At 46.4% G+C, this 23,816-nt stretch overlaps 1 protein-coding gene across 4 annotated transcripts in view; it reads left to right on the forward strand.

Annotated features, from left to right (window-relative positions):
- Positions 1-23,816, forward strand: part of BCL9 (BCL9 transcription coactivator) — a 57,518-nt gene that overhangs the window by 1,031 nt on the left and 32,671 nt on the right. The gene's annotated exons all lie outside the window — the stretch shown is intronic.

Here is a 23,816-nt window from a genome sequence, read left to right on the forward strand (position 1 = left end):
ATCTACAAGATTCTGAGCTGCACAAATGTTCGTCATCCTAATGTCCTGGCACAACCTATGTGAGGCAGGAGCTGGAAGAGAGGGAGAGAGTGAGGATATGTGCTTTCCCAGTCAAGGCTGGGAGGAGAGCATCATGTGTTGAAGAATATGAGCAGGAATGGGAGATGGGGGAGGGAGTCTAAATTGTCCTGAGACCCTATTCAATCCAGCAAGGAAGATGGAGGATCTTGCTGCTGCAAAAAAAAATGCACGGCAGAAATCTCAGCCAGCTTCCCTCTGACTTGTTACCTCCCTTCACAAAATAAATAAATAAGCAGTAAAAGAATCAAAGCAAAACCCTGTGATTTGCTGTAACGTTTTCCATGATACCTTTATCCCACATGCCTTACAGTCAGTCCAGTGATGGAGGTATGTGAGAGGCAGGGAGAGAGACTCTGAGGTTTATCGTCACAGGAGAGGGAGAAGTATCAGATCATGTTTGAAAGGAGACTTGTCAGGCAATGAGGTAGGGAGGGAAAATGCCTGTTCTAGGCAGCTGGACCTGGGGAGAAGGAGGCGGCTCCAGCACCTATGGTTCTGAAGCTGGGTGGAAAAATCTTTGGAGAGGGGATGTAGACAGATGGGGGAGCAGGAAGGAAGGATGTCTAAGGAAGACCTTGGACTGTCTCCTTTGGAGGGATTTAAAAAGAGGGGAAATTTTGAACTGAATCAGGGCACAAGCAAGGCTGAAGCACAGCTAAGCTAAGTGTGATGTAGCAGGACTTTCCAGCATGGAAGAGCACAGATGTTGAGTTTTCTGACTTGGCAGAGTTTGGGGCATTTGGTGAGGGGAAGAGATTTTTGTAGCTGGAGTGATTGTGACTTGGGCAAGAATTGCATTTGGGAGAATGAGGAGAGATCATGCGGCTTGCCTTTTCCATAGGTGGCGTCTCTGGTAGAGGGGCCTTCTGTTAAAATGTCTTTGTAAATTTCTGTTAATTTTCCTGGAATCTGACAGTAGCAAGGACAGAGTCGTCTGTCTCTTGTGAAAAGAAATGTGGGGATGAAATAAACCTTTATTGCTTTATTGATGTTTCCACACACCCAGCACCTTCACACGCATGGAAACGTCAAGTTTGTGCAATCACACCTGCTTGTGTCGCACATCCTTCCTCTTGAGGGGCAATGTGCACATCTTGTGAGCGTGGTTCCTGCACAGACATGGCCCAGCTCTGGTGTTTTCCTCAGTTTACAGGATAGCTTATTCCCTCAGCCTGGTAGCAGTTGTATATGACAGCCGACTTTGTGATAGCACCAACTGCGTGTGAGGTGGCTGAGACTTAAAAACCAGTATGTGACGTGTTTTAGCTTTTCCATTCATGGCAGCACTCCCATGATGGAGCAGGGACATACCACAGGTGTCTCTCCTGCACAGATAAAATGTTACACACGTGCAGAGGACAGATCTCTGGTCAAATGTACCCCAGGTCACTCTCTTTGAGAAGCTGGAGCAGCATCAGCTCGTTGCAGGCAGAGCTCACAGGCTGCTCCCACACATGCAGATCACATGTGTGCACGCTCCACCTTTCCCCTCCAGGATCACCTGTTTGAATCCCAGCTGGGCTGGCAGCACAGGGAAGTTTTGCACCCTCCTGGATGAGGATTTGATGGCCTTTCTGTTCCAGCTTGGCACTGGACGAGCTTGAGCCACAAAAGCTTGACAACAGGGAACACTAATGAGCCCCTGCTTGGCATGCTGAGAAGAAAGGCCAAGGGCTGACTGGGCATAAAAACAGCGGCATGGAGCCCCTTGGCCAGAGTCTGAGCCTCGGCATGAAGGCTGGGGAGGGAGCAGAGTCTCTGGAGTCAGGAACAAGACGGCAGCACTGCAGCAAAGGCGGGAGAGGAGACCATGTTGGGGGGAGGAGAGCAGACTGCTGTTTCCACATCATCTGAAAACTCAACCTGCTGTCAGGACAGAAGGAAGGCTTGTGCATATTTTATGTCACTTTTCTCCTTCTAGGACAAGCTGCTGATCTGATCAGCTATGCACTTTAGAATCCTTGACGCGCCAATCAGCAAGTATGACTCGAGGCCAATAACCAGCCTTGGCCTCCTGCCTCTGCTCCTTTGTGGACATCCCATGCCGCCCTTCCTCGGAGAACGTGTGCACAATTAAACCCTGCACGGCGTTCCTCAACCCCGGCATGGGATGTGACGAGCTGCATGGAGACGGGGACAGAAAATGGCAACGTTTCAGGGCTGGGGGGGCGGGGAGGGGAGGGGAGTTGGCCGTTTCTTATGCTGTTTGCTGATGTCTAGAAGGAGGCTAAATGGGTAAATAGGTTTTGCTTTGAACTGGTGGTGTGTTCCAGTCAGCTGTTCTTGCTTCAGGGGTCTTCAACGGCAGGAGTTGGTGGGCCTGGCAGTAAACAAAATGTATTTCACTCCTTCAGCCTGCATTTTGTTGGGGGCTCTCAGACAAGAGATTTCTCCTCAGCAGTTAGTTATTCAGTGCTGCTTCTGCATGGCAGAGCCACTTGAGCCACTGGCATTGCTCCTGCCCACTGGGGTTGGGAGCACCCCTGGTTGCTCCCTGCCCTATGCCTAAGGGTGCAGGCAGCCCAGGTAGTTTTGACAACAGTCTGTCAAACATGTAACTCCTGTGTCCCATAAGCCAACTCGTTGCCCTAAACACCACTTTGGGACACGTGGGGAAGCTAGTACTTTTTTCTATGTTATGCAGAGTTGTGACCCTAACTGAGTTAATGTTGGCCCTGCTTTATCTTTCACTTGTCCAGTGTGAGAAATGGAGGTAGACGTCTGAGAATTGGAGGTGGAGGTCTCACAGAACTTGAGATCCTGGCGCTGATCTGATGGGTAGCCTTAGGAAAATTGCTTTAAAGCTCCCGTGGATCTTCCTGCTGCAGTGTGTGAGATGGGGTGATGCTGGCCCAGCACCCCAAAGGGTTGTGTGTGCCTGTGCAGACACCACGGCACACCAGCCCACAGACAAAGGCTGTGGTTTTGCACCGAGCGTGACTCATGCGACGATAAATTCTGCTCGAAGTATGCGCACACTCGGCTCTCTGTTGGACAGTGAATTCTGTTTTGTCCTTCCAGCAGAAAACAGCACGACTTGCCAGTGACATGGACTGGACATGCATTCCCATAACAACAATATTATAAACATATGGTAAACCTGGTGTAACAACTGCTGTCCGTGTCTCCATGCAAAGCAAGGAGCCGGTTAACAAAATCTTTAGGCTGTCTGAGGCTGTATCTCCCCAGACTGTGATCTCATCAGCTTTCCCAAGCTAACCTCAACCTGGTCACTGCTTGGATTGTAAACTTGGGATGGGTGGGGGGGTGAGAGCAGTTAGCAGGAATGGCTATTTGTGATTCAGTCCACTTCCCTGTGACTCAGAACTGAACCATCCCTCGGTAGAGTATTTGGGGATAGTACTCTTCAGATGTTGAACAGCAGTCTAGTTCTTAGAAGTTCTGCAGTACCCGGGCTTGCTTGCTTGCTTGCAACTGGGTTTTTCCTCAGCATCTTTTGTGAAAACAAAACCCTGAAAACTACTTCTGACTATTAAGGACGCCATGGTAATTTTTGCCAAAAGAAGAAGGGGGAGTGGTCTTAGCCCTGGGCACTTTGCCAGATTCAAGCTCAGGAAATTGCAGTCTATCTAGGTAAAACTCCCTATAGTTTAAATGAAAAAAAGTATTCATCTCTTACTGTCTTAAAGGGTAAGCACTGTGTTCTCTGGAGCCTTAAACAGACAGTTAAACATTCTGGCTGGAGAGGTGGTTACAGTTGCTTGCTGGGAGAAGAATTTTTTATGCAAAATCTGGGGCCTTTTTTGCATTTTTGGGATGCTTCTAATTGCAAAATGCTGTATACATTTTAGGTTATTGCAAAGCTTGAATGAATATGTGGCTCAACATACAAATGCAAGGAAATATGCTGGTGTGGTGTTTGCACAGGGAGCAGGCACAGCCAGCAAACACACATCTTTTCTGTGGCAGAAAAATAAGGACCAGTTTTTTAGTCTTGCGCGTGTGCATCTGGGGGCTGGATTTTGTATGTTTAGCAGCAATTGCTTTTGTAAGCTGCTGCTAAGGCACGTAACTGGCTGTGTGCAATTGCAGTAATGGAATGTGAAAATGCAACTGCACACAGACCTGTAATCTTGCATGCAAAATACTGCTGGTCTAGTTCTCCAGGTACCAAAAAATGGTCTGAGATTTTATTTGCCTTTCCATTTAACTGTGTTCACCTGCATTTTTCAGGTGACAGCTGTGTGTATGGAGTGCTGAATGATTATCCTTTCTATTTTTGCTCCAAGAAGAAGGAAATTAAATCTTTGCTACTGATCATGGCGCAGTGCATGTGTCATGATAAGTCCAGGATGGAGGTGGCTGGGGGGGGTTAAATGAAAATTCCATAACGTTTTGAAATCCTGGGAAAATGCATGAGTGAAGAAGGAGAACGGAGTGAGCTCTGCTTTTCCTACAAATGAGGAGTATTCAGCTGCTGAATTTGTCAGTGCTGTCAGGATCTGACCTTACCTGCCAAATCCAGTACTTGCAGGGCCCCCCAAAACAGAATGTGCATTAGGGCACAGGTGGATGCAAGGCTGAATATCCATGCTGGGAATCCATGAATATTCCAGTCCAGGACCCCCAAAGTGTGAAGCAGGTCTCCTCCTCCTCCTCACTCAGTGATGTGTCTCAGCCCTGCCCTAGCGAGATGCAGGCAGCTGTGGAGGGGGACACTGGAGAACAGCTCACTTTCTCTGCACTTCACTCTCCAGCTTCTCTGGTGACAGGGATAACAAAGGGCTGCTCAGCATTAGGTGATACGGATCTCTCTCACCCCACTAAACTTGAGTCCTGCAGGCTTCTCACTAGCCCTCGGGGCTTGGGTGTCACTGCACCCTCCCAGTCTGGGGTGGCCTGGGACAATACCCTGGGGACTGACAGCTGAACTTTTTCCACGAGTTCTGGAAGCATGGATTTCTTCTTACTGAAACCTGTGATTTTATTTTAAGGTTATTTCTTGCCATCCTGGGTCCTTGACTGCAAGCACTTCCATTTTGCATGCTGCTCTTTGTAATTGAATCTATCGATGTATATTTAATCCACTTGGCACTGTGGTTGGTAACTAGGCACTGCTTCCCAGCCTTCTGTCACTTGTTTTCACAATTACTGTCTGAAGTTGGGGTGGGTGCCTGTCGCTCAGCTCTTTGCCCAATTGCTAGACTGCCTGGGAAGACCTGTGCTTGGCAGTCAGGTCCACAGCTGGTACAGCTCCTGTCCTTCCATCTGGATGTTGGCCAGGTGTGTAGGACTTGGGTCATGGAAGCTAAGCCTGTTGGGTTTAATTCTCTTCTCGTCTCTGCCACTGATTTGCTTTGTATGATCATGGGCAAGTCCTTTAACCTTATATGCCCTCAGCTGGGTTATCTGCTTCAGAAAGGTGTTGTAATGCTTAATTATTGCCAGCTCTTCAGAAGCCCCTGGTGGGAAAAAAATGCATTTTATTCAGAAATATCGCTGACCTTCCTGGCCTTTCTAAGCCACCTTGGTGGTGCTAGGAGATACTATTTTTCCAACTACAATAATGTTGTTTCAATTTTTCATCTGTACATTCACCCACTCTCTCAGCTGCACGTAAAAATGCCAAGCTGTCTGAAGCCATGGAAATATTTTTATAAACTTGACAGCCACGGCAAACATTCCTCCTTGGCAATAAACAAACAAGGTACACAACCTGCCATTAACATCAATTTATAGCAGAGAGACCTTCGTCACTCATTGATGAGGGAATCCTAGACAATTCTTGTGCTAGCAAGCCATAAAGTAGTGTTGTCTGAGATGAGGAAAATGCTGGGTCCTTTGGGTTCCTGTGTGCAGGGAATAATTGGGAAGTTCTGTTTGCCCAAGTGCATGTGGGAGTTCAAGCAGGCACCAGGTATTTGGTTTATTCAAGGCTCTTGCAAACTATGTTTGGCTTGGGTGTACGTGTGCTTGGGGGCTTGGTGGTTGTTTGTAGGCACAAAAAGACTGTTTTCCATGGTGGCAGCTGAAACACAAAGGTGGTACAAATTAAACTGGATAAAATTTAGACATCTAAAAAAAAAAAAGCTGCAGACAAAAGACATCAGTCAGTGTTGCAGGAGCCCCAGTCATGCATCCTCCTGTGCACTGTCTTTCCATTTTCCTTACAGCTGGCTGTGGGCTGAGAGGGTTGGTAACTACCTGAACCCACACTGTAACATCTCCCTGTGGGCAGTTCCCCATGTAAGCACTCAGTGCTCATTTTGGTGTGTTCTAGGTTAATTTACTCTGAGTATGTCTAAACGCAGATCTCCAGAGATGTTGGTGGTGCTGGCAAAAAAAAACAAGCAGGTACCCCACTTTTGCTTACATTAATTTTAGTTATCTCTCACTTTTCTGGCAAGCCCTCTTCCTACTATCTTTGAGTAGTGGATTCGCTGTGGTGTGCTCAGGAGAAGAAAGTCTAGACTGTTCTTCACCTGTATCTTTGATGGGAGACTCAAAGTGGGGAGCCAAGCTTCTTTCTACCACCTCACTCATTCCCTGCCTCTGTCTCTGTGCCGTAGTTCCTCCCTTCTTCAGGTGGGGATGACAAGTCTTCACTCTGCTTCCACAAAACCTTTGAAAACTAAGGAGAAAAACATGCAGGGCATTTGTCTTCCCTCTCCAGGAAATCATAAATCCCTCCCCTCTCCCCTCACCCCTCTCCCTTCTCCTTTCTACCTTTTTTCCTCTCTCTCCTTTTCCTCTCATTTTAAGAGTTGTTATTATTATATTCTGTCCCTTTAGGTCTCCTCTACTTCCACCGCTCTTGCAATCTGTCTCACTCTGCTGTTTCCATATCCCCTTCTATTTGCAGCTCTCTTCCTTCTGTTCATGTCATTTTCTTCTCTCACCCTGTATCTCCTACCCTCCCCCACCATTCATGCGCTGCACACTCGTATCGCTTCCCTCTAGTTTATCCTCCAAATTCCTCCCTTATGTGTCTCCACAGCAGACCCTTTTTTGTTGTTGCCGGCTGTGTGTCCCTGCCTGGCTGCCTGGCCAGGCCTGAGGGAGAAGGACAAGGCATGGGATCAGCCAGACAGCCCCTGCTGAAGCCCTGGCTGGCCAGGCAGGATGGGGGTTGCCCTCTGAGGGAGCAAGGTGAGGCTTCCTCCATGTGTGTGCTGCTGGCTCTGGATGGAGCTGCCTGGAGTCTTGTTCTGAGCTGCAGCACAGTTGTCACTTTAATGTCTGAGTACTTTGTTTCTGCCTGGGAGCTTGATGAAGTCTGTAGTCTCAAATGTTGTCCCCTGACATCACCTTCCCTCCTTGGACATGAACTTGTGACTTACTCTGGTCTTGACCCATTGTCCTATTCCCCTTCCCCTGACTTCCTCGTGGCTCTAGACACTCTGTCCTGAAAACATGGCTTGTGTTGTGCCTGGCTGCCTGATGACATCTCTGGTTGTTGAGAGGATGACTGTCCCATGTGTCACTTCCAGCCGAGTTCAGCCCTATGCTCTACCAGGGAAAGCCATGATGGAGGAGGGAGAAGATGAGCACCAAAGATCTGGGAAGCCCTGTGCATCTTGATGAAGGGTTGCTTTGAGCCCACAAATACCCAGCAGGTCAAGACAACTGTGCTTGCTGGGAGAGCTGTGCTTAGTGTCCTGCTGTTGCAACAGGACAGGAACAACAGGGTCACTGCTTCAGGGAGAACCCCTCTCCCATCTGCCTGAGAGCCACCTGATCCCACGAGGAGGCTGTCCCACTATCTGATGTGGGATAGAGTTTCCTCCAATTCAGCTAGGGTGGTTGGGGTGTATTTAACCACCTCACTTCAGAGATAGGATTTTGGCTGCAAGGATCATGTCCAGTGGCAGCAATTGAAAAGTGGTGGGTTTTTTATATTCCCTCATGGACTCTGCTTTCTTCCCACACATGGGATATGTGGTATGGAGAAGTCCCTTTCTCAGGGCAGTGAGAGGTGACTGTATCTAGGTTGATGGGAGAGACAGCCAAATCAGGATTCATGAGGTTTTGACAGCAAGGCACAAAGAGGTCAAGCAGATGGCCACGTGCTAAAGTTCATCCAGTGTCCTTCAGGACAGGGCATGGTGACTTTTTGGCCTCCAGTGGAGTTTAGCTCCATTCTTGGGTAGCACATTTCTCCCTGCCAGGTGTCACTCAGTCCCAGGCTCTTGTGAGCCCCAGTTTCCCTGACCAGACAGCTCCCGATTTCTCCCTTCTGCCTCTGCAACACTCTGACCCTTCCTTAGTGTGCTGGATCATCTCCCTTGTGCTTCATGTGAGGTGCTGTGCACCTTTTCCTGGTTTTCCCACAGCCGTTTTTCTCCCTCTCCATACCTGCTTCACCTGTTTTACCTGCTTTTTCCCTCCTGCTCTGCCTCTGGGCTAGGTCTCTCTCCAGACTCTGTCTAAAACCCTCTGCCTCATTTGCCTTCCCATCTGGCTTCCTTGTCTCCCTGGTCATGCCCTGAGCTGTCGAAACCAGAGGAGGAGGACCACTGCAAGAGCAGGGCAGAGACTGGAGGGTGTGAGGCAGAGCAGGAAGGCAGATTCCTAAACCAGGGTCCATCATTTGGTGGTCTTTGGCCTCTCCCAGGTATGTGCTCTTTGCTACATGGCAGAAGTCCCTTTTTCCCAGAAGTGTGATTTTCCCATTGCTTCTACTTCACTATTGGCAAGCTCCTGAAAGGTTAATGAAGTCATTCAGTGCAAAAGGAAAAAGCACATCTTCCCATGTTTTGCATAAATTAATCTTGGAGATTATGGAGCAGCCGGTGCACAGGGCACAGGATATGCAGCTATGTCCTTGAATATTGTCACCCAAAATGCAGCTCTGGGAGTATCACGTAGGTGATACCGTCCACTCCAGTCCTTGATATCAGCTGAGGCTGAAATGTAGGTAAAAAGCTGTGGCCTCCTCAGTCATCTTTATTCATGTTCCATTGTGTGTAGCAGGGACTGGGGAGGAGGTACCCAGGAATGCCCACAAGCCCTTCCTCCCATTGCGGTGGATCCTTGTTTCCCACAGATCCTCTTTAGAAAATGCCCTGTATCAGGTTTCATTCCCCCTGGATTTTTTTTTTTTTTTTTCTGCTTGAGAAGTATGCAGAAAATCATTCAATTGGTTTTGAACCACATGAGTGGGAGCAGGAACCAACCCCAGAAGATAAGTGTTCTGACCTTTACTGCACTCAGATAACTGAAAATAATAACAAATAAATACATATTGTTTCTAAACCTCAGACTTAGGGATATGTCCCTGCCTTATTCAACAAGAGCCTGAGCTCCTGGGAGGGCTGAGGTTATGAACCTGGTAGCTGCCTTCAGCAAGCAGCAGCCCCTTTGCTTTCCTTTTGTAAAAGGAGCTGGAACCAGTCCAGGTTTCAGGATGTGAGGGGACAGGGCCAACATCCCCACACTCCTGCCCATCTTGCTGCTGGGCCCCTGCATGTTTTCCCATGGCTAGTGTGTTGGGAGAAGAAGAATTTGTTTATTTCTTGCCTTGTGTGTGTTTCTTTGCACTTTTTGCCTCTTGTTTTCAAATATAGGGTCGACTATTTAGGGCCATGCAGGGCTGGCCACCAACTCTGCATGTATTCAGATCTTGGATAAGATTATGGGAAGAAAAGTGCTAAAACCTCCAAATCAGTGAGTGTTTGGAAAAAAGGGGAACCTGTCTAGAAGGAGGACATGCTGAACTGTGGCTGGCAGTAAGCTCCCCAGGTCTGGGTCGTAAGTCACTGATTCAGACTTCCATCATCTTCACAGATGCCCCTGGGAAGGTCCATCTGAGGCAGCCTCTCTCTGCAGGCTGCTGGTGACAGTAAATATTTGTACACTGCATGCTGAAGTGCTGATATGGGGCTGGAGTCCCATTGTGCAGTGTGCTGTCCAGACCTGGGAAAGACACAGTCTCTGTCCTGAAGCATTTACTGCAATCCCAAATTTAGAGCATTCATGATGCTTTCTGTAGTGACTGTGGCTTAATATTCCTTGGGCAGGATGTTGCTTTCCTTCCCTCCTCTGTGACATGGGGAGATTGTTTGCTTGGTTTCTGCCATCCAAACCACCAGCAACTGCAGAGATGTCTGGATGCAGACCATGGGGAGGATGTTGGGAGGTTTCTGGCACTCTGTCAGGGTAAAGCACCTTATTTATTAGAGTCTAATGCCCGTTTGGGATGTACTTCTGATCTAAAGCTCCTGAATTCCTCCCTTTTAACGCTAAAGAAGCCATTCAGAGGCCCCTTGGGCCCAATGTGTGCTTCTGCTGAAGAATGCCCTGATCATATATCTACCACTGTCTTGCCCAGACTTCGGGTTCAGTGATTTTGTTTTCATTAGAAAATCTCCTCCAACTCACCTCTCCCTGCAGGGGTTCCAGCAGGTACCCAAATAAATATGATATTCAGTGGGCTGTGCACGTGTTTCCATATGCTATTGCAGTGCATGGGAATGTACATTTTCAACATGCAACCTGAGACGTGCCTGGGTGTTTGCATTTGTGTTGTGTGGACGCTTGCATTCATGTCTGCCAGTGTATTTGGGCTGGAGGAGGTAGCAGGGAAGCCTCTGGCAGCTGGGAAGAAAGGAATGACAAGCTTGCTAGGGGAGGGAGGAGAGAGTTTGGTAGCTGAAGTGAGGATTGGGTAACAACTGGAGGGGGAGATCAGATTTAGGATCCATGTTGCTCACTTAAGAAAATAGGAGAAGAAGCAGTACATTGTTTATTGGGGATTGTGTTATTCCCGTGCATTATTTATTAGTCTTCTGCTAATGGTACTGCATAAAGAAGTGGCACTTCTACAGAAATTTCACAGACAGCTGGAGGATCAGTTCCAGGAGGTATTGTAACCAGGTCAGGTTGGTGTAGGGAATCCTGCTGGGCTCAGTTTTGACAGGCTTTGGAAAAGAGAAGATTGTTCAGGAGGCATTTGGAGGGGAGAAGGGGGGGGTGTCTGTGACTCACCAGGGAACAATGATCGCTGTGAGGATAAAGGGGCAGGCTGGAAGAAGACCTGGAGACAATGGTGAATTCCTGGGTTCATCAGCTTCAGGATTCCAGCCTGAAGTACAAGAAAGCATGAGAAAATGAAGTGTTTAGGGGGAAGCTTTAGGAGTAATAAAGGCAGCTAGTGAGAGAAAGCCAGAAGTAAGGAGGAAGCAATGCTGCACCTTGAAGTGGGTCCTGTAAGGCTTGATTTTGAGGCAGGAGTTGGAAGAATGGCTGTGCAGAGAGAGGTAGACTGTGACTGAAGCCTTGCCGAGTTACCTGTAGTGTCTGTTAGCACAGACCTGCTGATTTGCAGCCTCTACAGACGCGACAGGCAAAGCAGAGGTGGTGAGGTACCCGGCGACAGGAGACTATGTAGATTTGTGAAGGTTGTAGGGCAGACATGAGTGCCAGGATAGGTGCTCCCAGCCAGTTCTTGGAAACTGGTCCTTCCTTTCATTTGCAAGATTCCAGTCACTTGGAGAGGTGGGACTGGTGTTCTGGTAGGTGGCATTATTCTTTCACTCAGCCATGAATCTGAAATCAGCCAATACTGAAGGAGAAAATCATGCCATGGGTGCAAACTGTCTTTGGGTGAGAAGCTAACTCATAGTCCCCAAAATATCCGGACAAAATGTAAAGGTTTTATTTTTAAGGTTTGTTTTACCCCACCACGTTCAGGCATTGGGCAGGGAACACCCTTCTTACTGCTTGTGACTTGTTTGCATGAGCCAAGAGCGGGTCTAAATGGAAGTTGCCTTGGTGACACTTCAACCTGAGAATCTCAGTGCTGAGCTGGTGCAGAATTTTGGGGCTGGGGGGGAGGAGGAGAAATTGCAACATAAACACAGCTTCATGGGCTGGCCTTTATTTTTCTGACTGCAGTATGAAGTCTACTTTGTCAGATACACTGAATATGGGAAGTCCTGTAGCACAGAGAGTAGCTCCATTAGCCAGAGTCCCTCAGCCATCACATAAACCACAGCTCAGCTACCATTACTGAGTGGTGTTGGGATGCTATTTCTAGTTTTAAGCAGGACTGATGCAAATCATTCAACAAGTATCTGTGACTTTTGGGTGTTTAAGAGTTGCTTCTGCTTTTTTTTTTTTCCCCAGTTAATCTTAACACTGCACTGCACCCTACAGTAAGCCTCCTTATTGTGTGGAACTACCTGGGGGTGTGGGTAGTGCTGAGTGCACTGAGAACTTTAACAATAACCATTTGAGAGTGGCCTGGAAGTTTGGAATTAACCAGGCCGTGATGAGACACGATTCTCTGATTCTCTTAATCCACTGTGTCGATTAGACTAGAAGATGACTTGGGCCAACCAACTGAAATGCCTTTAGAGGATGTTTCTCCACCTTGGGAGAATGTGTGATCATCTGAGATCTGGGACTTGAGTTCTAGCAGGGATTATCCGTTGGGAAAAGACAGTCCATTTTGAAAGTGAAGTGCTGATGAGTCCAAGACTGATAAAATCACCCTTGGACTTTTTTTGTGTGTGTGTGAACTCCTAGAAGTCATCTATGTTGGTATAAATGAGATCATTTGGCCTAATTAGTTCCAAGCTTAATTAGCAGTAATTATCCCAACATGGGAGTAATACTCGAGTAGGAAGTACTGAGTCCTCGATTAGATAGATCTCTAATTGGTGTTACAATATTGTAATTAAAGCATGCTTGTACGCCTCTGCCTCTGCAAGTGATTTGTTTTATGTCTGATTAAGCAGGGAGTCCGGCAGCCTCAAGGAGGCCAGGACATCACCACTGATTGAAACAGTGTATTATTCTTTGTTATAGGAAAGAAATGATGAATCACATGTACTAGGAAACACTGTGGGCCAAATTAGTCCTTTGAGTAATTGCTACTGGAGTTAGGGAAATTACAACAGGGGTAAATTTGGCCTCAAGTGTATCAGCTCTATCTGTGTATCACACAGTTAAACAAATACTCATTTGAATGTGCAGTCTGGCAATTACACCATCAGACAAATGCAAGTGAGTTAATCTGCATTTGCGATCGCAGGATTGCAGGGGTGAGTTTGACTACTGGGTGATGGTTATTAGGTTGCACGTTCTGCTCAGATTTTGCAGGAGGCAGTGCCATACATCCAAGGATGCAGCTGACATAGTTTCATATGGCCACTGCTGGCTGCAGTGTCCTCTCCTTGTCGAGGTGAGATCTGGAAGGTACCTCTAGGGCCACCAGGAGCACCTGGCAACTGGAGGAGATGGACAGATAAAGAGTCCTCTTCCAGCAGTGTTACCTTCAGTCTGGCTGGTCTGATCCTCCCTAGCAGGAGACCCTTCAGAATATCAGGTAAACATGTTTTTTTTTTTAAGTTTAAAATGAAGAGAGTGAAATGGGAACTTTCTGAAATTAGTCAGCATCAAAACACGAAAGCTTCCTATGTCTTTTTAAGAAACCACCTCCTTAGGAGTTGGCAAGTGTGCTGCTTTATTACTTATCTGCTCGCTACATGAGTGGGCGACTGTACTTCCTGATTTGGTTCTCCAACATAGAGAGATCATCAGCATAGGTCTGTAGAGGACAGTAACTCCTCGCCTACAGAAGTAACAAATAGGAATGCATGTATCCTCTGGCTGTCACAAAGGATTTCTAAGCACACTCGAGTCATATCCGAAGTAACACGTCATCTTATTTCCATTTTACAGCTGCAGAAACTGAGGCACAGATCAGTTACTTCTCCTGCTGCAGCTCATGGAGCTGGTATATATGGCAGCACCAGGAGTGCAGTGCAGGTCTCATCACCTTCTGCCTCACCCACAAAAACATCTTTCTTTTCCAGGAGGGAGAGTCCTACCAGAAAGAAGGAGATGAATTGAGCAAGGAACTAAAGTACACAGAATTCTGTTAAAGCAATATTAGGGATAAGAATTTAAACACCCCGTACATGGGAATTCAAAGCAAGGGTTTCCATAGCAGCATTGCTTGGCCATATTGTATATACACTGTTTTGCATTGTGCTGGTGATGTCAAAGGCATATTCTAATATCTGTGTGTGCAGTATGTCTGAATCAGAGTTGCTATGAAACTTAAGGGTGAATTACACCATGGAGACATATTCTTGTGTGGTGTTGGGAGGAAATAGCAGAACTAGGTTTTGCTAGGATTTTTCTCCAGAGATAATTTTTCTTAGAAAATTGCTGATATGCCAGAATTGTTGCTATTTTCAGGAAAAGTTGACTCCAGTTTTGTGTTTCATCTTGGAAAAAAAAAAAATGGAGAAAACTTTTAAAGCTGTCAAAATTAAACATTTCAAGAAGGTAAAATGAAACCTTGCATTTAATTACTTTAGTTGTAGTTTCTAGGTAGAAATTTTGAAAACTACTTTTTCGGTCTGTTTTTTTTTTTTAACCTGATCAGATGTAGAACAGTTATTTGAATTTTCTGAAGATGTTGAAGGAATAAAAAGCTTGTTCTTTCACACTACATAGTCCTGAACTGTCCTGGGAGTGGCAGGTGATGAGGGAGTGACTGCATCACCCAGCACCCTGTGTGGCTGCCCAGCTGTGTGTTGCAATAGGAGCTGTGGGAGAGGTTTCCCACTGAATACCTCTCTGACTACCTGGTAAAGGCACGTAGCAAAAAATGCCTGCTCAAAAAACTGCTCCAGTCTTTCACGAGGCTCAACAGTCTCTAAAACCCGGGGTATCACCTGGATATCATAAGGTTAAGCCTTTGCACCGGGGGTGTTTTGGGTGGGAACCGCTGTTTGTCACATCGTTAAACCTCGATTCAGCAGATGATGGGATCTCGGAGGGGGAGCTGCCGCCTCTCCCTGCCCCACAGTGGGATGATGGGGCCAGTTCTTCTCACCTCCCTATGAACGGACAAAGGGAGAGCTTCCCGAGTGGCACCACAGCTTTTCCCTGTGCTCATCCCCTTCGCTTTCAGCACCTCAGCCGTGCTCTGAATCTCTCCGGGGAGCAGGAGGGATGTTGCAGCCTGGGCCAGGAAGAAGTGCTTGCACTCATGGAAAAGCCCTGTGAGTTATTTTGGCATCACTCTTCCTGCTGGCAGCAATGTTTCCTCACTGCCAGCATTCCCAAATGTTGGTGTAGCCTGTATGCCAACGTCTCCTTTCTCCCTGCCCCCTCATGTTGCAATTGCTAATTTCTGTGCCTGTGCCTGAAGAGCTGTAGTTTAGACTTGCTTTCCCATGCATTGAAGCCATTCTTGTTTAGGGAAGAAACTGCAAAAGGGATGTGGGAGAGAGGAACATAGAAGAGAGATGGGGTTTTTTCCTATGTGGCAGTGATGAATGCTGGGTATTAGAGAGACAAGCTGACAAACATCTGAATGAGTGGAAGAGACTTCTAACCCAAAGGGAGGAGTTGTGGTTTAGGTTAAAGCCACAAAGGAAGTGAAGGAGGTTACCACTTTCCTGTCTGTGGGCTGGAGGTTCTCCTTGTGTTCGTTTGAAGGTTTAGCTCTAGCTCGTTCTTCCCTAGGAACATGCTCATCTGTGTACTTCTTGAAAGGCATTTGAGCTGGCGTCTGATCTTGGGAGTGACAAACATCCCCTTTATACTCAGAAATCAGCGGGAGCTGGGAGCTAAAGATCTGGGAATCACAGTCTAATTTATGGAGCCAGATATTCTAAAGCGTCTTGTTAAGCCATGTGTCTTGTTTGGTGCTAGATCATGTAGTGTTTTTCTCTGTGCTTCTTCCTCTTGCTGACTCTGCTTGGATTTTCTGTTGTAAATATCTGTATGTACGTTTGGGGCTTGTTGGCTCCCCACAGGCCTCACTTCTCTCATGTTCCTGAATGACTGGCAAATTGTGTAGCCATCCTGCCTGGATCCAGCAGTCTAGCATGCTGATACAGGACAGATTCTGAATGTTGTTGGGTTCCTACTAGCATGGCCTGTGATCAGGATTTTCCTTGATTTTCTGTGCTTGCTTTTCTTTTAACAGTGAAGAAGCTTTAGCTGTATGCGGTTGCAAAGTTTGTTGTCTCAGCTCTGCAGCTTCACTCTTTCATGTGAGAGAAGAGAGTGAGTGGTTAACCCTGGTGTGCTGCAGAAGGCATGCCAGGAGGGAGATAAAAGAATACAGGATTGCTCTTACAAGACTCCTCCTGAGTCAGAGGAGCACGGGCACGTGAGCTGGCTATCTTAATCCAAGCTATCAACTAGTGACTGCACAGTTAGAGCCACCGTCAGTGACAGTGACTTCAGTATGTGCTGCCACTGCCTTCTGATTACTGTGCACTGCTGTACATGAAAAGAGCATCTGAATGGTGCTCCCTGAAGAGCCGTTTTGTGGTCTCTAACCTTCCATTAACAGCTCACCTTAGACCCTAACCCTGGCCTTGGGATGCAGCAGAGTTATTTCATTTACCAGGTGTGAAAATCATATTTTGCCATTTGAGGATGATTGCTCTCTCAGGTGGATTCCAGCAACTGGGGTTTCTCTTCTTTTTTCTTTTTTCTTTTTTTTTTTTTTTTTTGGGTGGAGGTTTTTTGGTTTTTCTGTTTGTTTGGGTTTTTAAATGCTTTGTTAAAACTACAAGATATCATTAAAGATTTATATGTGGCAAATGTGTCCTTTTTTGCCGAGTGTTTCCTTTTAGAGACCTTCACGGTATTGATTTCAAGTAGATTTTCCTCCTCCGTTTTAAAACGTTTCCTTTGCCTATGGATTTTCAGCATTACTCACTGGAGCTGTTGGCAGTACATTCCCCAGACTATACTATCAAGCCAGAGTCCCTTACTGCTGCTCTTCAGGGACCATTTTTGAAGCTGGAAAGACCATTCATTTGCTGTGTTCACTCAGTCCTGAGCAACTATGCAGCATTGCATCCTTATTACTCCAGGATGTGCATTGTCATCTAACTGAGCCATGGGTCTGCTTCCACCATGTGTGAGTGGATTCCATGCCTAATCTGGCAAGAGCCTTGAGCTGGCCTTTCCTTGGACTGAGCAGTGTTTGTTTGGATGGTTTAGATGTAAAGGGCAAACAAGTATGATGGGGAGATGAAGAAACCAGAGTGGCAAGCAGCTGATATTGTAAGGTCATTTGATATTGTGAGGTGCCAGCATTTTGTTTCTCAAACTCATCCTTGTGGCCACTAGAGTGGGGAACAGGGATTTTGTTTAGGGGAGGGCAGAGGACCCAGCAGGGAGTCTGAGAGTACTGGCACAGCACAGATCCTAGAGGAGTGGGCTACCACTGCCCTTTCAGGGAGCAGGCTGGTGCCCACCAGCCACTTCTGTGCCCCAGGATGAGGCCCTGGAGTCCATCTGCTGCTGGTGGCTGAAACATCTCAGTGACAGCCAGCTGGTGGTGTGGGTTCAACCATCTTTTGGTGGATTGTATCTGTAAGATATTGAAGACTTGGATTCAGACCTTAAAGCATCTGGCTTATGGAATTTGGCTTTGTTTACTGTAGTGTTATAGCCTTAGGGCCACAGAAAGCGCAGCTTTATTGAAATCATTGGAGTTGTGCTTGCTTATGGCAGCAGGGAGCTGGGGACACGTTTTTTTGGAACATGTTGCCAGAAACATAAACCCTTTTCTTTGGGAGATGCTTTGTAAGGATGACTCAAGTAAATGCCTGGGAAACATTGTCCTAATGGAAACAAGACGTTGGAGTGATCAGGTCTCAGAACGACTCTTATTTCTTCCTCACATCTGCAGCTTTTGAGAAGCCACCTTCCTAAGGCTCAGTCTTTCTCTCATTCCTCATTTTCATCTTAGTTTTGAACATCATATTCACCACCAAGAGCAGGAACATCCAGGGGACACTTTAGTCTCTGCACATGGGGCAAAAAGGACTTGGAAGAGGAAGCCAGTTGACTTGCATGGGATCCAGGCAAGCTGAAGTTCTGTCACTGGACAGAGCAGCAGCAATCTGCTGTTGGATTCTAAAGTGGAAGGTATCTGTGCTTCAGCATTTAAATATTTACAGGAGATTCTTGCTACACTCTTTGATGCTAGATGCTCATATAAAAGCAATTACCAAAAATACAAGTGATTTCTAAGAACACTGCACACAGTATTACCTGAATTTCTGTGTGCCAGATGGACTGTTGGACTGTTGATAGTATAGTTGGTTTGACAGAGAGGGCAGGCAAAAGGTGCAGGTTGTGTGTAGGAACAACACATGTTGTAAGCAAGTCAAGGCACAGGGAGTGTCCCATCAGAGTTCCATTACCAAGGCCGGTCACTTGTGCAGCACCAGTTCACATGTTAAGTGGATGCTCTGAAATAAAAGGATATAGATGGAAAGAAGCATGCTGTCCTAGGTATTTCTCAGGACCTGCAAGGCAGGTATTGTTAGCAGATGTATTCTTGCTGGGGAATAGCCCGGTATGATTTAAAATAAGCTGGCAGATTTTGTGCTCAGATGGACTAGGAACATTCATGCAGTCTGTTATTGCAGTTCAGCTGTGAGAGGCCAGCACCATTAGTGGAGAGGGACTAGCAAAATGTTTGGGCAGAAGTATGTCCAGTCATGACATCTGTTGTTAAAATGGTCCACAGTTTGCACCATAAAAGTGCATAAGTAAAAATGGAAAAGAACAAGACTGAAGCGTTTATATAGCTAAGCTAAAACTCTCGAGTGCCCTCTAATAGTGAAGAATCCTGGTTTTGTTAGTATTCTCATCTATCTAAGACCTTGCAGATCTGAAAGTTGATAATTGCTGCAGAGGAAAGTCAGCATCATACTAATGATAAGCCAGTGTCTAATCTAAAGAGCAAGGGGGGGAAATCTGCATGTTTTCTTTGGAGGCATCTCTCTGTTTTGTGTAATTTTGGTACAGCACCTGTAAATCAGTGGCTGGTACTTTTGAAATGTATTTCTTTCATCAAAAGCGATTTGAAACAACAGGTTGCACCTATCCATTCAGTCTAAGCTCCCTTGACATTTTTAAATGACAGATAATGAAAACTGTCTTTATTATAACTCAAGCAATTTCATCAGACTGTCACCAGCAAACAATGGCAAACTAAAGACTGAACAGCCCTCAACTCTACTCTCCTAGGTATTTGTGCTAGAGTACCTGGTGTCTTTTCAGCTTCTAGGAAATATAAGAGGTGATATGCCTGCTGGGAAGGGTTCTGTGTTGCAAGGCATTAGAGGTCAACAGGAACATGTTAAAATCTGTCTGGGAGCCAGTGGTCAGATGGCATTAAAATGGAGCACAAATGTGAGAATGATTGTGGGTGAGAGACATGGCTTATCTAACTGAGCGCTGAATTCTGCACTGCCTTCAGTTTATGAATGGATTTAAAGCATGGTGCCAAACAGACCATATTGCAGTTGTCTAATCCTTAGGTGACAGAGGCAGGCATGATTGTAGGCAGAGCTGCATCCAAGAGGACTCATCAAAACAGCCCAGTCAGCCTGGCATTTTTGCTACCTGATCTGTGGGAATCGGTCCAGGCCCTGGATCTGAACTGCCGCAGGGAAACCTGGTTGAAGGAGCAGCTGCTGAGGTATGGTACTGGCTTATCTTCCCCTGCCTCTCTCCCCAGCCAACATTGCTGCAGGCTTGCTGAGCTGAGCATCACTCACCCAGGTCCTTTCCCCGCTGTCCAGCCACCCACTCCCCAAATTTATAGACTTGACCATGATACCTGCCACAGTTAGATTCAAGGGAGAGTGAGATCAGAAGGGGCATTTCATAGTAAAACATCGTTTTTATAAGATGGCCACAGTACAGGAGAGGCTAGCACCAGGGAGGGAATTATAGGGGTCTGGAGAAGAGACAGGCTGTGGCAGAAAGAGGATTGTTATTGGAGGACGCAGGGAAGAAAATGACTGGGATAGAGGGTGTAGATAAATAGTTAGAAGTGGCTGCAGTGGTGTGATTTGGAAGGAAATTCAGTGACTACTTCAGTCACCAGTGGTGATCAGTTTAGGGAGCTAAGTGGTAAATTACAGGCAGGTTAGGACTCCAAGAACACCCGTGACCCTGCGAAATGCTAGAGAGAGAAAAGTTGCAGTAACAGTGAGTAAGACTCAGATCTCATCTAACTGAGCATGAGTATCTCAAGGTGAAATAGCAGAAGGAGAGGAGGCGGGAATATTGATTTCTGCCTTGCAAAACAGACAACAACGCCTACTTTTTCATAGCAAGAATGTAACCATTCGCATTAATGGGCCAGTCTGTGGTACAGTGGGGGCTTGGTTTCTTTGTGCACAGTCTAGAGGGGAATTCATGCTGAGTTGTTTTCATTTTTTCGTAGCCTTGAAAGAGAGACATGAGCAAAATGTTACCCTCAAACAACTCTGTGCTGACTGTAAGGGCAGCATGAGTAGAATCTGTCCATGTTGCTGGTCTGTTGTGCAGCAGGCGGGTACCCTGAGCAGCTGGATGCTGGAGGAGCAGTGCTGGAAGGCACAAAAAGCCTGTTATGCCAGGAGAGCTGTTGTATGTGTTGGCGACAGATGACTTCTTCTGTCTGTCTGAGGGCAGTCTTAGCCTCCTATTTATCCTCTGAGAAGGATGCTTCCAATGAGAGGTGCTTTCTTCATCTGCTCATGGTTTTCTCAGAAATGTTTCTTTGGGAATGAAATTTTGTTTGCTCAGTTTTACACCATGGAGGTGCACATGCATTCCCTGGCGCTGTGGGCAGGCAGCACAGAGAACGTGGCTGTGTAAGGGGGCTTGGTGGCTTGTACCAGGCTCAGCAGGTGGCTGAAGGGAAGCAGGAGTTGAGTTTGGCAATTTTGTGAGCTGCTGCCATGTCTGTTTTCATTGATGTCAAAGATGGCCATACACATACAAAGGGAGTGTAAAGTCATGGCTGAGAATCTTGAAAGGCTCAAGGGTCAGGCAGTTCCACAGACAAATTCTCCTGGCAGCACCACAGCACTCAGTGAGTGTTAGACAGTTCCCTGTGAAGCATGGGGACAGTGTGGTGGAAGCAGTATGCCTGGGAAATCATTGGTTCTGAAGTCTTCTCTGTGCCAAAATTTCCCACCTTTGTTTGGTATGAATCCATATTTTTCATGTGTTGCATGAGCATATGCTTCCCCAGATTCTGTTTACCTGATTTGCCTTCTGAATCAGTATCTGTTCTCTCCTCCTTTTTCTTCTCCCTGTTTTTTTTTTTTTAATCATAGGATATAAATGCTCAGCTCTCAATGGCTGCACAATATTTGCCTCATACCTGCTTATTTATTGACTTGAGAAAAGACTTTCTAAATAGAGAAAGAACATCCTGCAACTGAAGTGTTTTAATACACGGGATTTGTTCATCACACCAGAGTTTTTGATGTGAGATAATGTCTTCAAGTGCAGCAGATCAACTATAAGTCTCTCTGGATGTCCAGAAGAATATTTTAACCACAGGCACAGTCCCATGTTCCAGCCCAGACCTGATCAGATTGGCTCAGATTGTTTGGGTGTTTGTGTGAACAGGAAAACACAACGTCAACTGTTTCTCTCTTTCCAGTGCAGACATGAAAGTGAGAGCAGGGCCTTTCTTGGCCCGGTGAATTTGCCATCATCTGCACACTGTTGCCTTGGGGTGATGTGCAGCCAGTGCTGGTCGGATCCATCAGCCAGTGTCATTCCCTACACTCCATGCCCTGTTCTGTGCCCTGTGCAGCCAGCCAGGCAGTAGTCATTGCTGTAGGTGACTTACAGGTCGTTTTTTCACCAGCAGTGGGGACAGAGGTGGGGTTTGCATATGTATGTGTGTTTTGGGAGGATGTGTGTGACTGCATGAGGATATTGACATTGGTATGGATAGAGAGGCATTTCCCTCCTCTGGGAGGCTGTGAAGTCCCACCCACGATGGGATGCAGAGGGACTGTTCACCCGAAGGATGTTAAAAATATTCTCTGGTGGTTTGTAGGACAGAGGCTCAGCAAAACTGAGGATACTCGGTTAATGTCTAATACTAAAAGAAACTGAACAAGAAAGAAAGCCACAACAATCTCGCCCCCTCCCCCAGGCCTGATTTCCTAATCTTTTAGAAATGATTTACAATAAATAAAAGACTTTCTGAAAGAACGTTTTTTTTTCCAAGTTAACAATGGATGTTAAACTACCCCTCCCTGTGGTCCCTTCCTATTTCTTTCATACTGTCCATCTTTAGACTTCATCCTGCAGCAAGATTCATGAAGGCAACTCCCCTGTGCCCATGCAGAGAGCTCAGCAGCGGTATGCAAACCATAATCACCTGGATTCCTTACAGGAATGGGTTGTTTCCTTTCGAGAAGGCTCATTAGAGCATGCAGCAGTGTAAACCTCAAAGCCTGTAAGAAAATGGTTTCATAGAGACTGATCTCTCTTGTCCCACAGCTTCTCTGATCATTTACATGGGAGCACAAAAGAGGGCAAAAAATCGCCAAACCTAAAGCAAACAAACAAAGCAAAATATCCTCCTAATGGTGTGTGCTCTTCATTTCCAACAGTGATGGTGTTTTACACCCACTTTGTGCAGGTGTACACAAATGCAGGTCGGGAAGCAGTGAAGAGAGCAAAGCTCTTAAGGAGTTAGTAGAGCTTCCCTGCTGGAAGGTTATAATCGCACTGAAAGAGGGGAATCTTGCCTCGGCAGACAGGAAATATGTGATGCAATTTCAGCACAGAGTTGCTAGAGATAGAATAGGCTATGAGCTAAAAAAACAAAACAAAACAACCCAAAACAAAAAATTATAGGGAACACTTTGCATGGCCCGAATGTGCCATGTCAAAGATAATAGCAAGGGATCCCGTGAGTACAGAAGCAAAAATGTACTGGCTATATGGTTGGCATCCAAGGAGGAGTGCCTATCCCTGATCCTGGGTATAGGGACTGTTGGCAGATTCTTCTGACTGCTGACAGCTTTCCTTGAGGTAAGGTTTTTTTAAACATTATTGATTGAAGAGGCCCAATCTACTGTTGTATTTGAGGTGAAAGTGTTTCATGTGGAATGATTGTGTGTGTGGTTGGAGAACGCTTCACTTCAGTCGGACAGTCTGTGGTCAGGAGCAGGGTGTGACTTCAGAAAAGGGTAATGTCTCCAACCTTCATACACTAAGGATCCATGTCTCCATTTCACCTTCCTTCAGTCCCATCTTCAAAAGTTCTTGTTTCTCAGATGTTTCCACCTCCTCCAGTTGTGTGCCAGTTCAGCTGCTTATGGGGATGGAATCTACATCAGAGCTTGCCCTGGTGTTAAGGATTTGTTCTTTTTAGTAGGGCTTTAAAAAAAAAAAAAAAAAAAAGAAAAAAGAAAGTTGGATCGTTTAAAGAGCTCACCTATGCGTGTAGCTACATAAATAGTTTAACTGGCACAAGTGAGCGGCAATAACTGAGAGAGCATGGCAAGATCCTCTAAAACTGGGTCTGATGCAGATGGAACAGTGAAACAGAGCCACAGCCCTACACGCTCTCAATGTTATTTGCATGAGTAGCTCCATTGTGCTTCAGTGGGACTCTACTTACACATGTAAAATTAAGTGTTTGCAGGGCCAGGCCCTTGAAGAGAATAAAAGCCGCGATCGGGGTGTGCCATGCTCTGCACCGTGTACAGAAAGTGTCATGCAAATGTATTTTGCTGGCTGGGCTATCTCGTCTGATCTGTCTGCTCCGCAGAACCCGAGCTCTTGTGGCAACTTTCCTTAGGCTTGGTTTGCTCTAATGGAAGAGGGCCCTGCTTTTGAATAGACGGGCTGATCTCCTGCCCTCGCTGCAGACAGGGAGTTGTGAGGAAAGCGTACACAGTGTGGTGAGAGCTGTAATGCTTCCAAGATGTTCTTGGATTTGCCGGAGTGCTCTAAAGAGTCGGGAC

The sequence above is a fragment of the Oenanthe melanoleuca genome, chromosome 1, assembly GCF_029582105.1.
Source record: "Oenanthe melanoleuca isolate GR-GAL-2019-014 chromosome 1, OMel1.0, whole genome shotgun sequence".
Classification (NCBI taxonomy): domain Eukaryota; kingdom Metazoa; phylum Chordata; class Aves; order Passeriformes; family Muscicapidae; genus Oenanthe; species Oenanthe melanoleuca.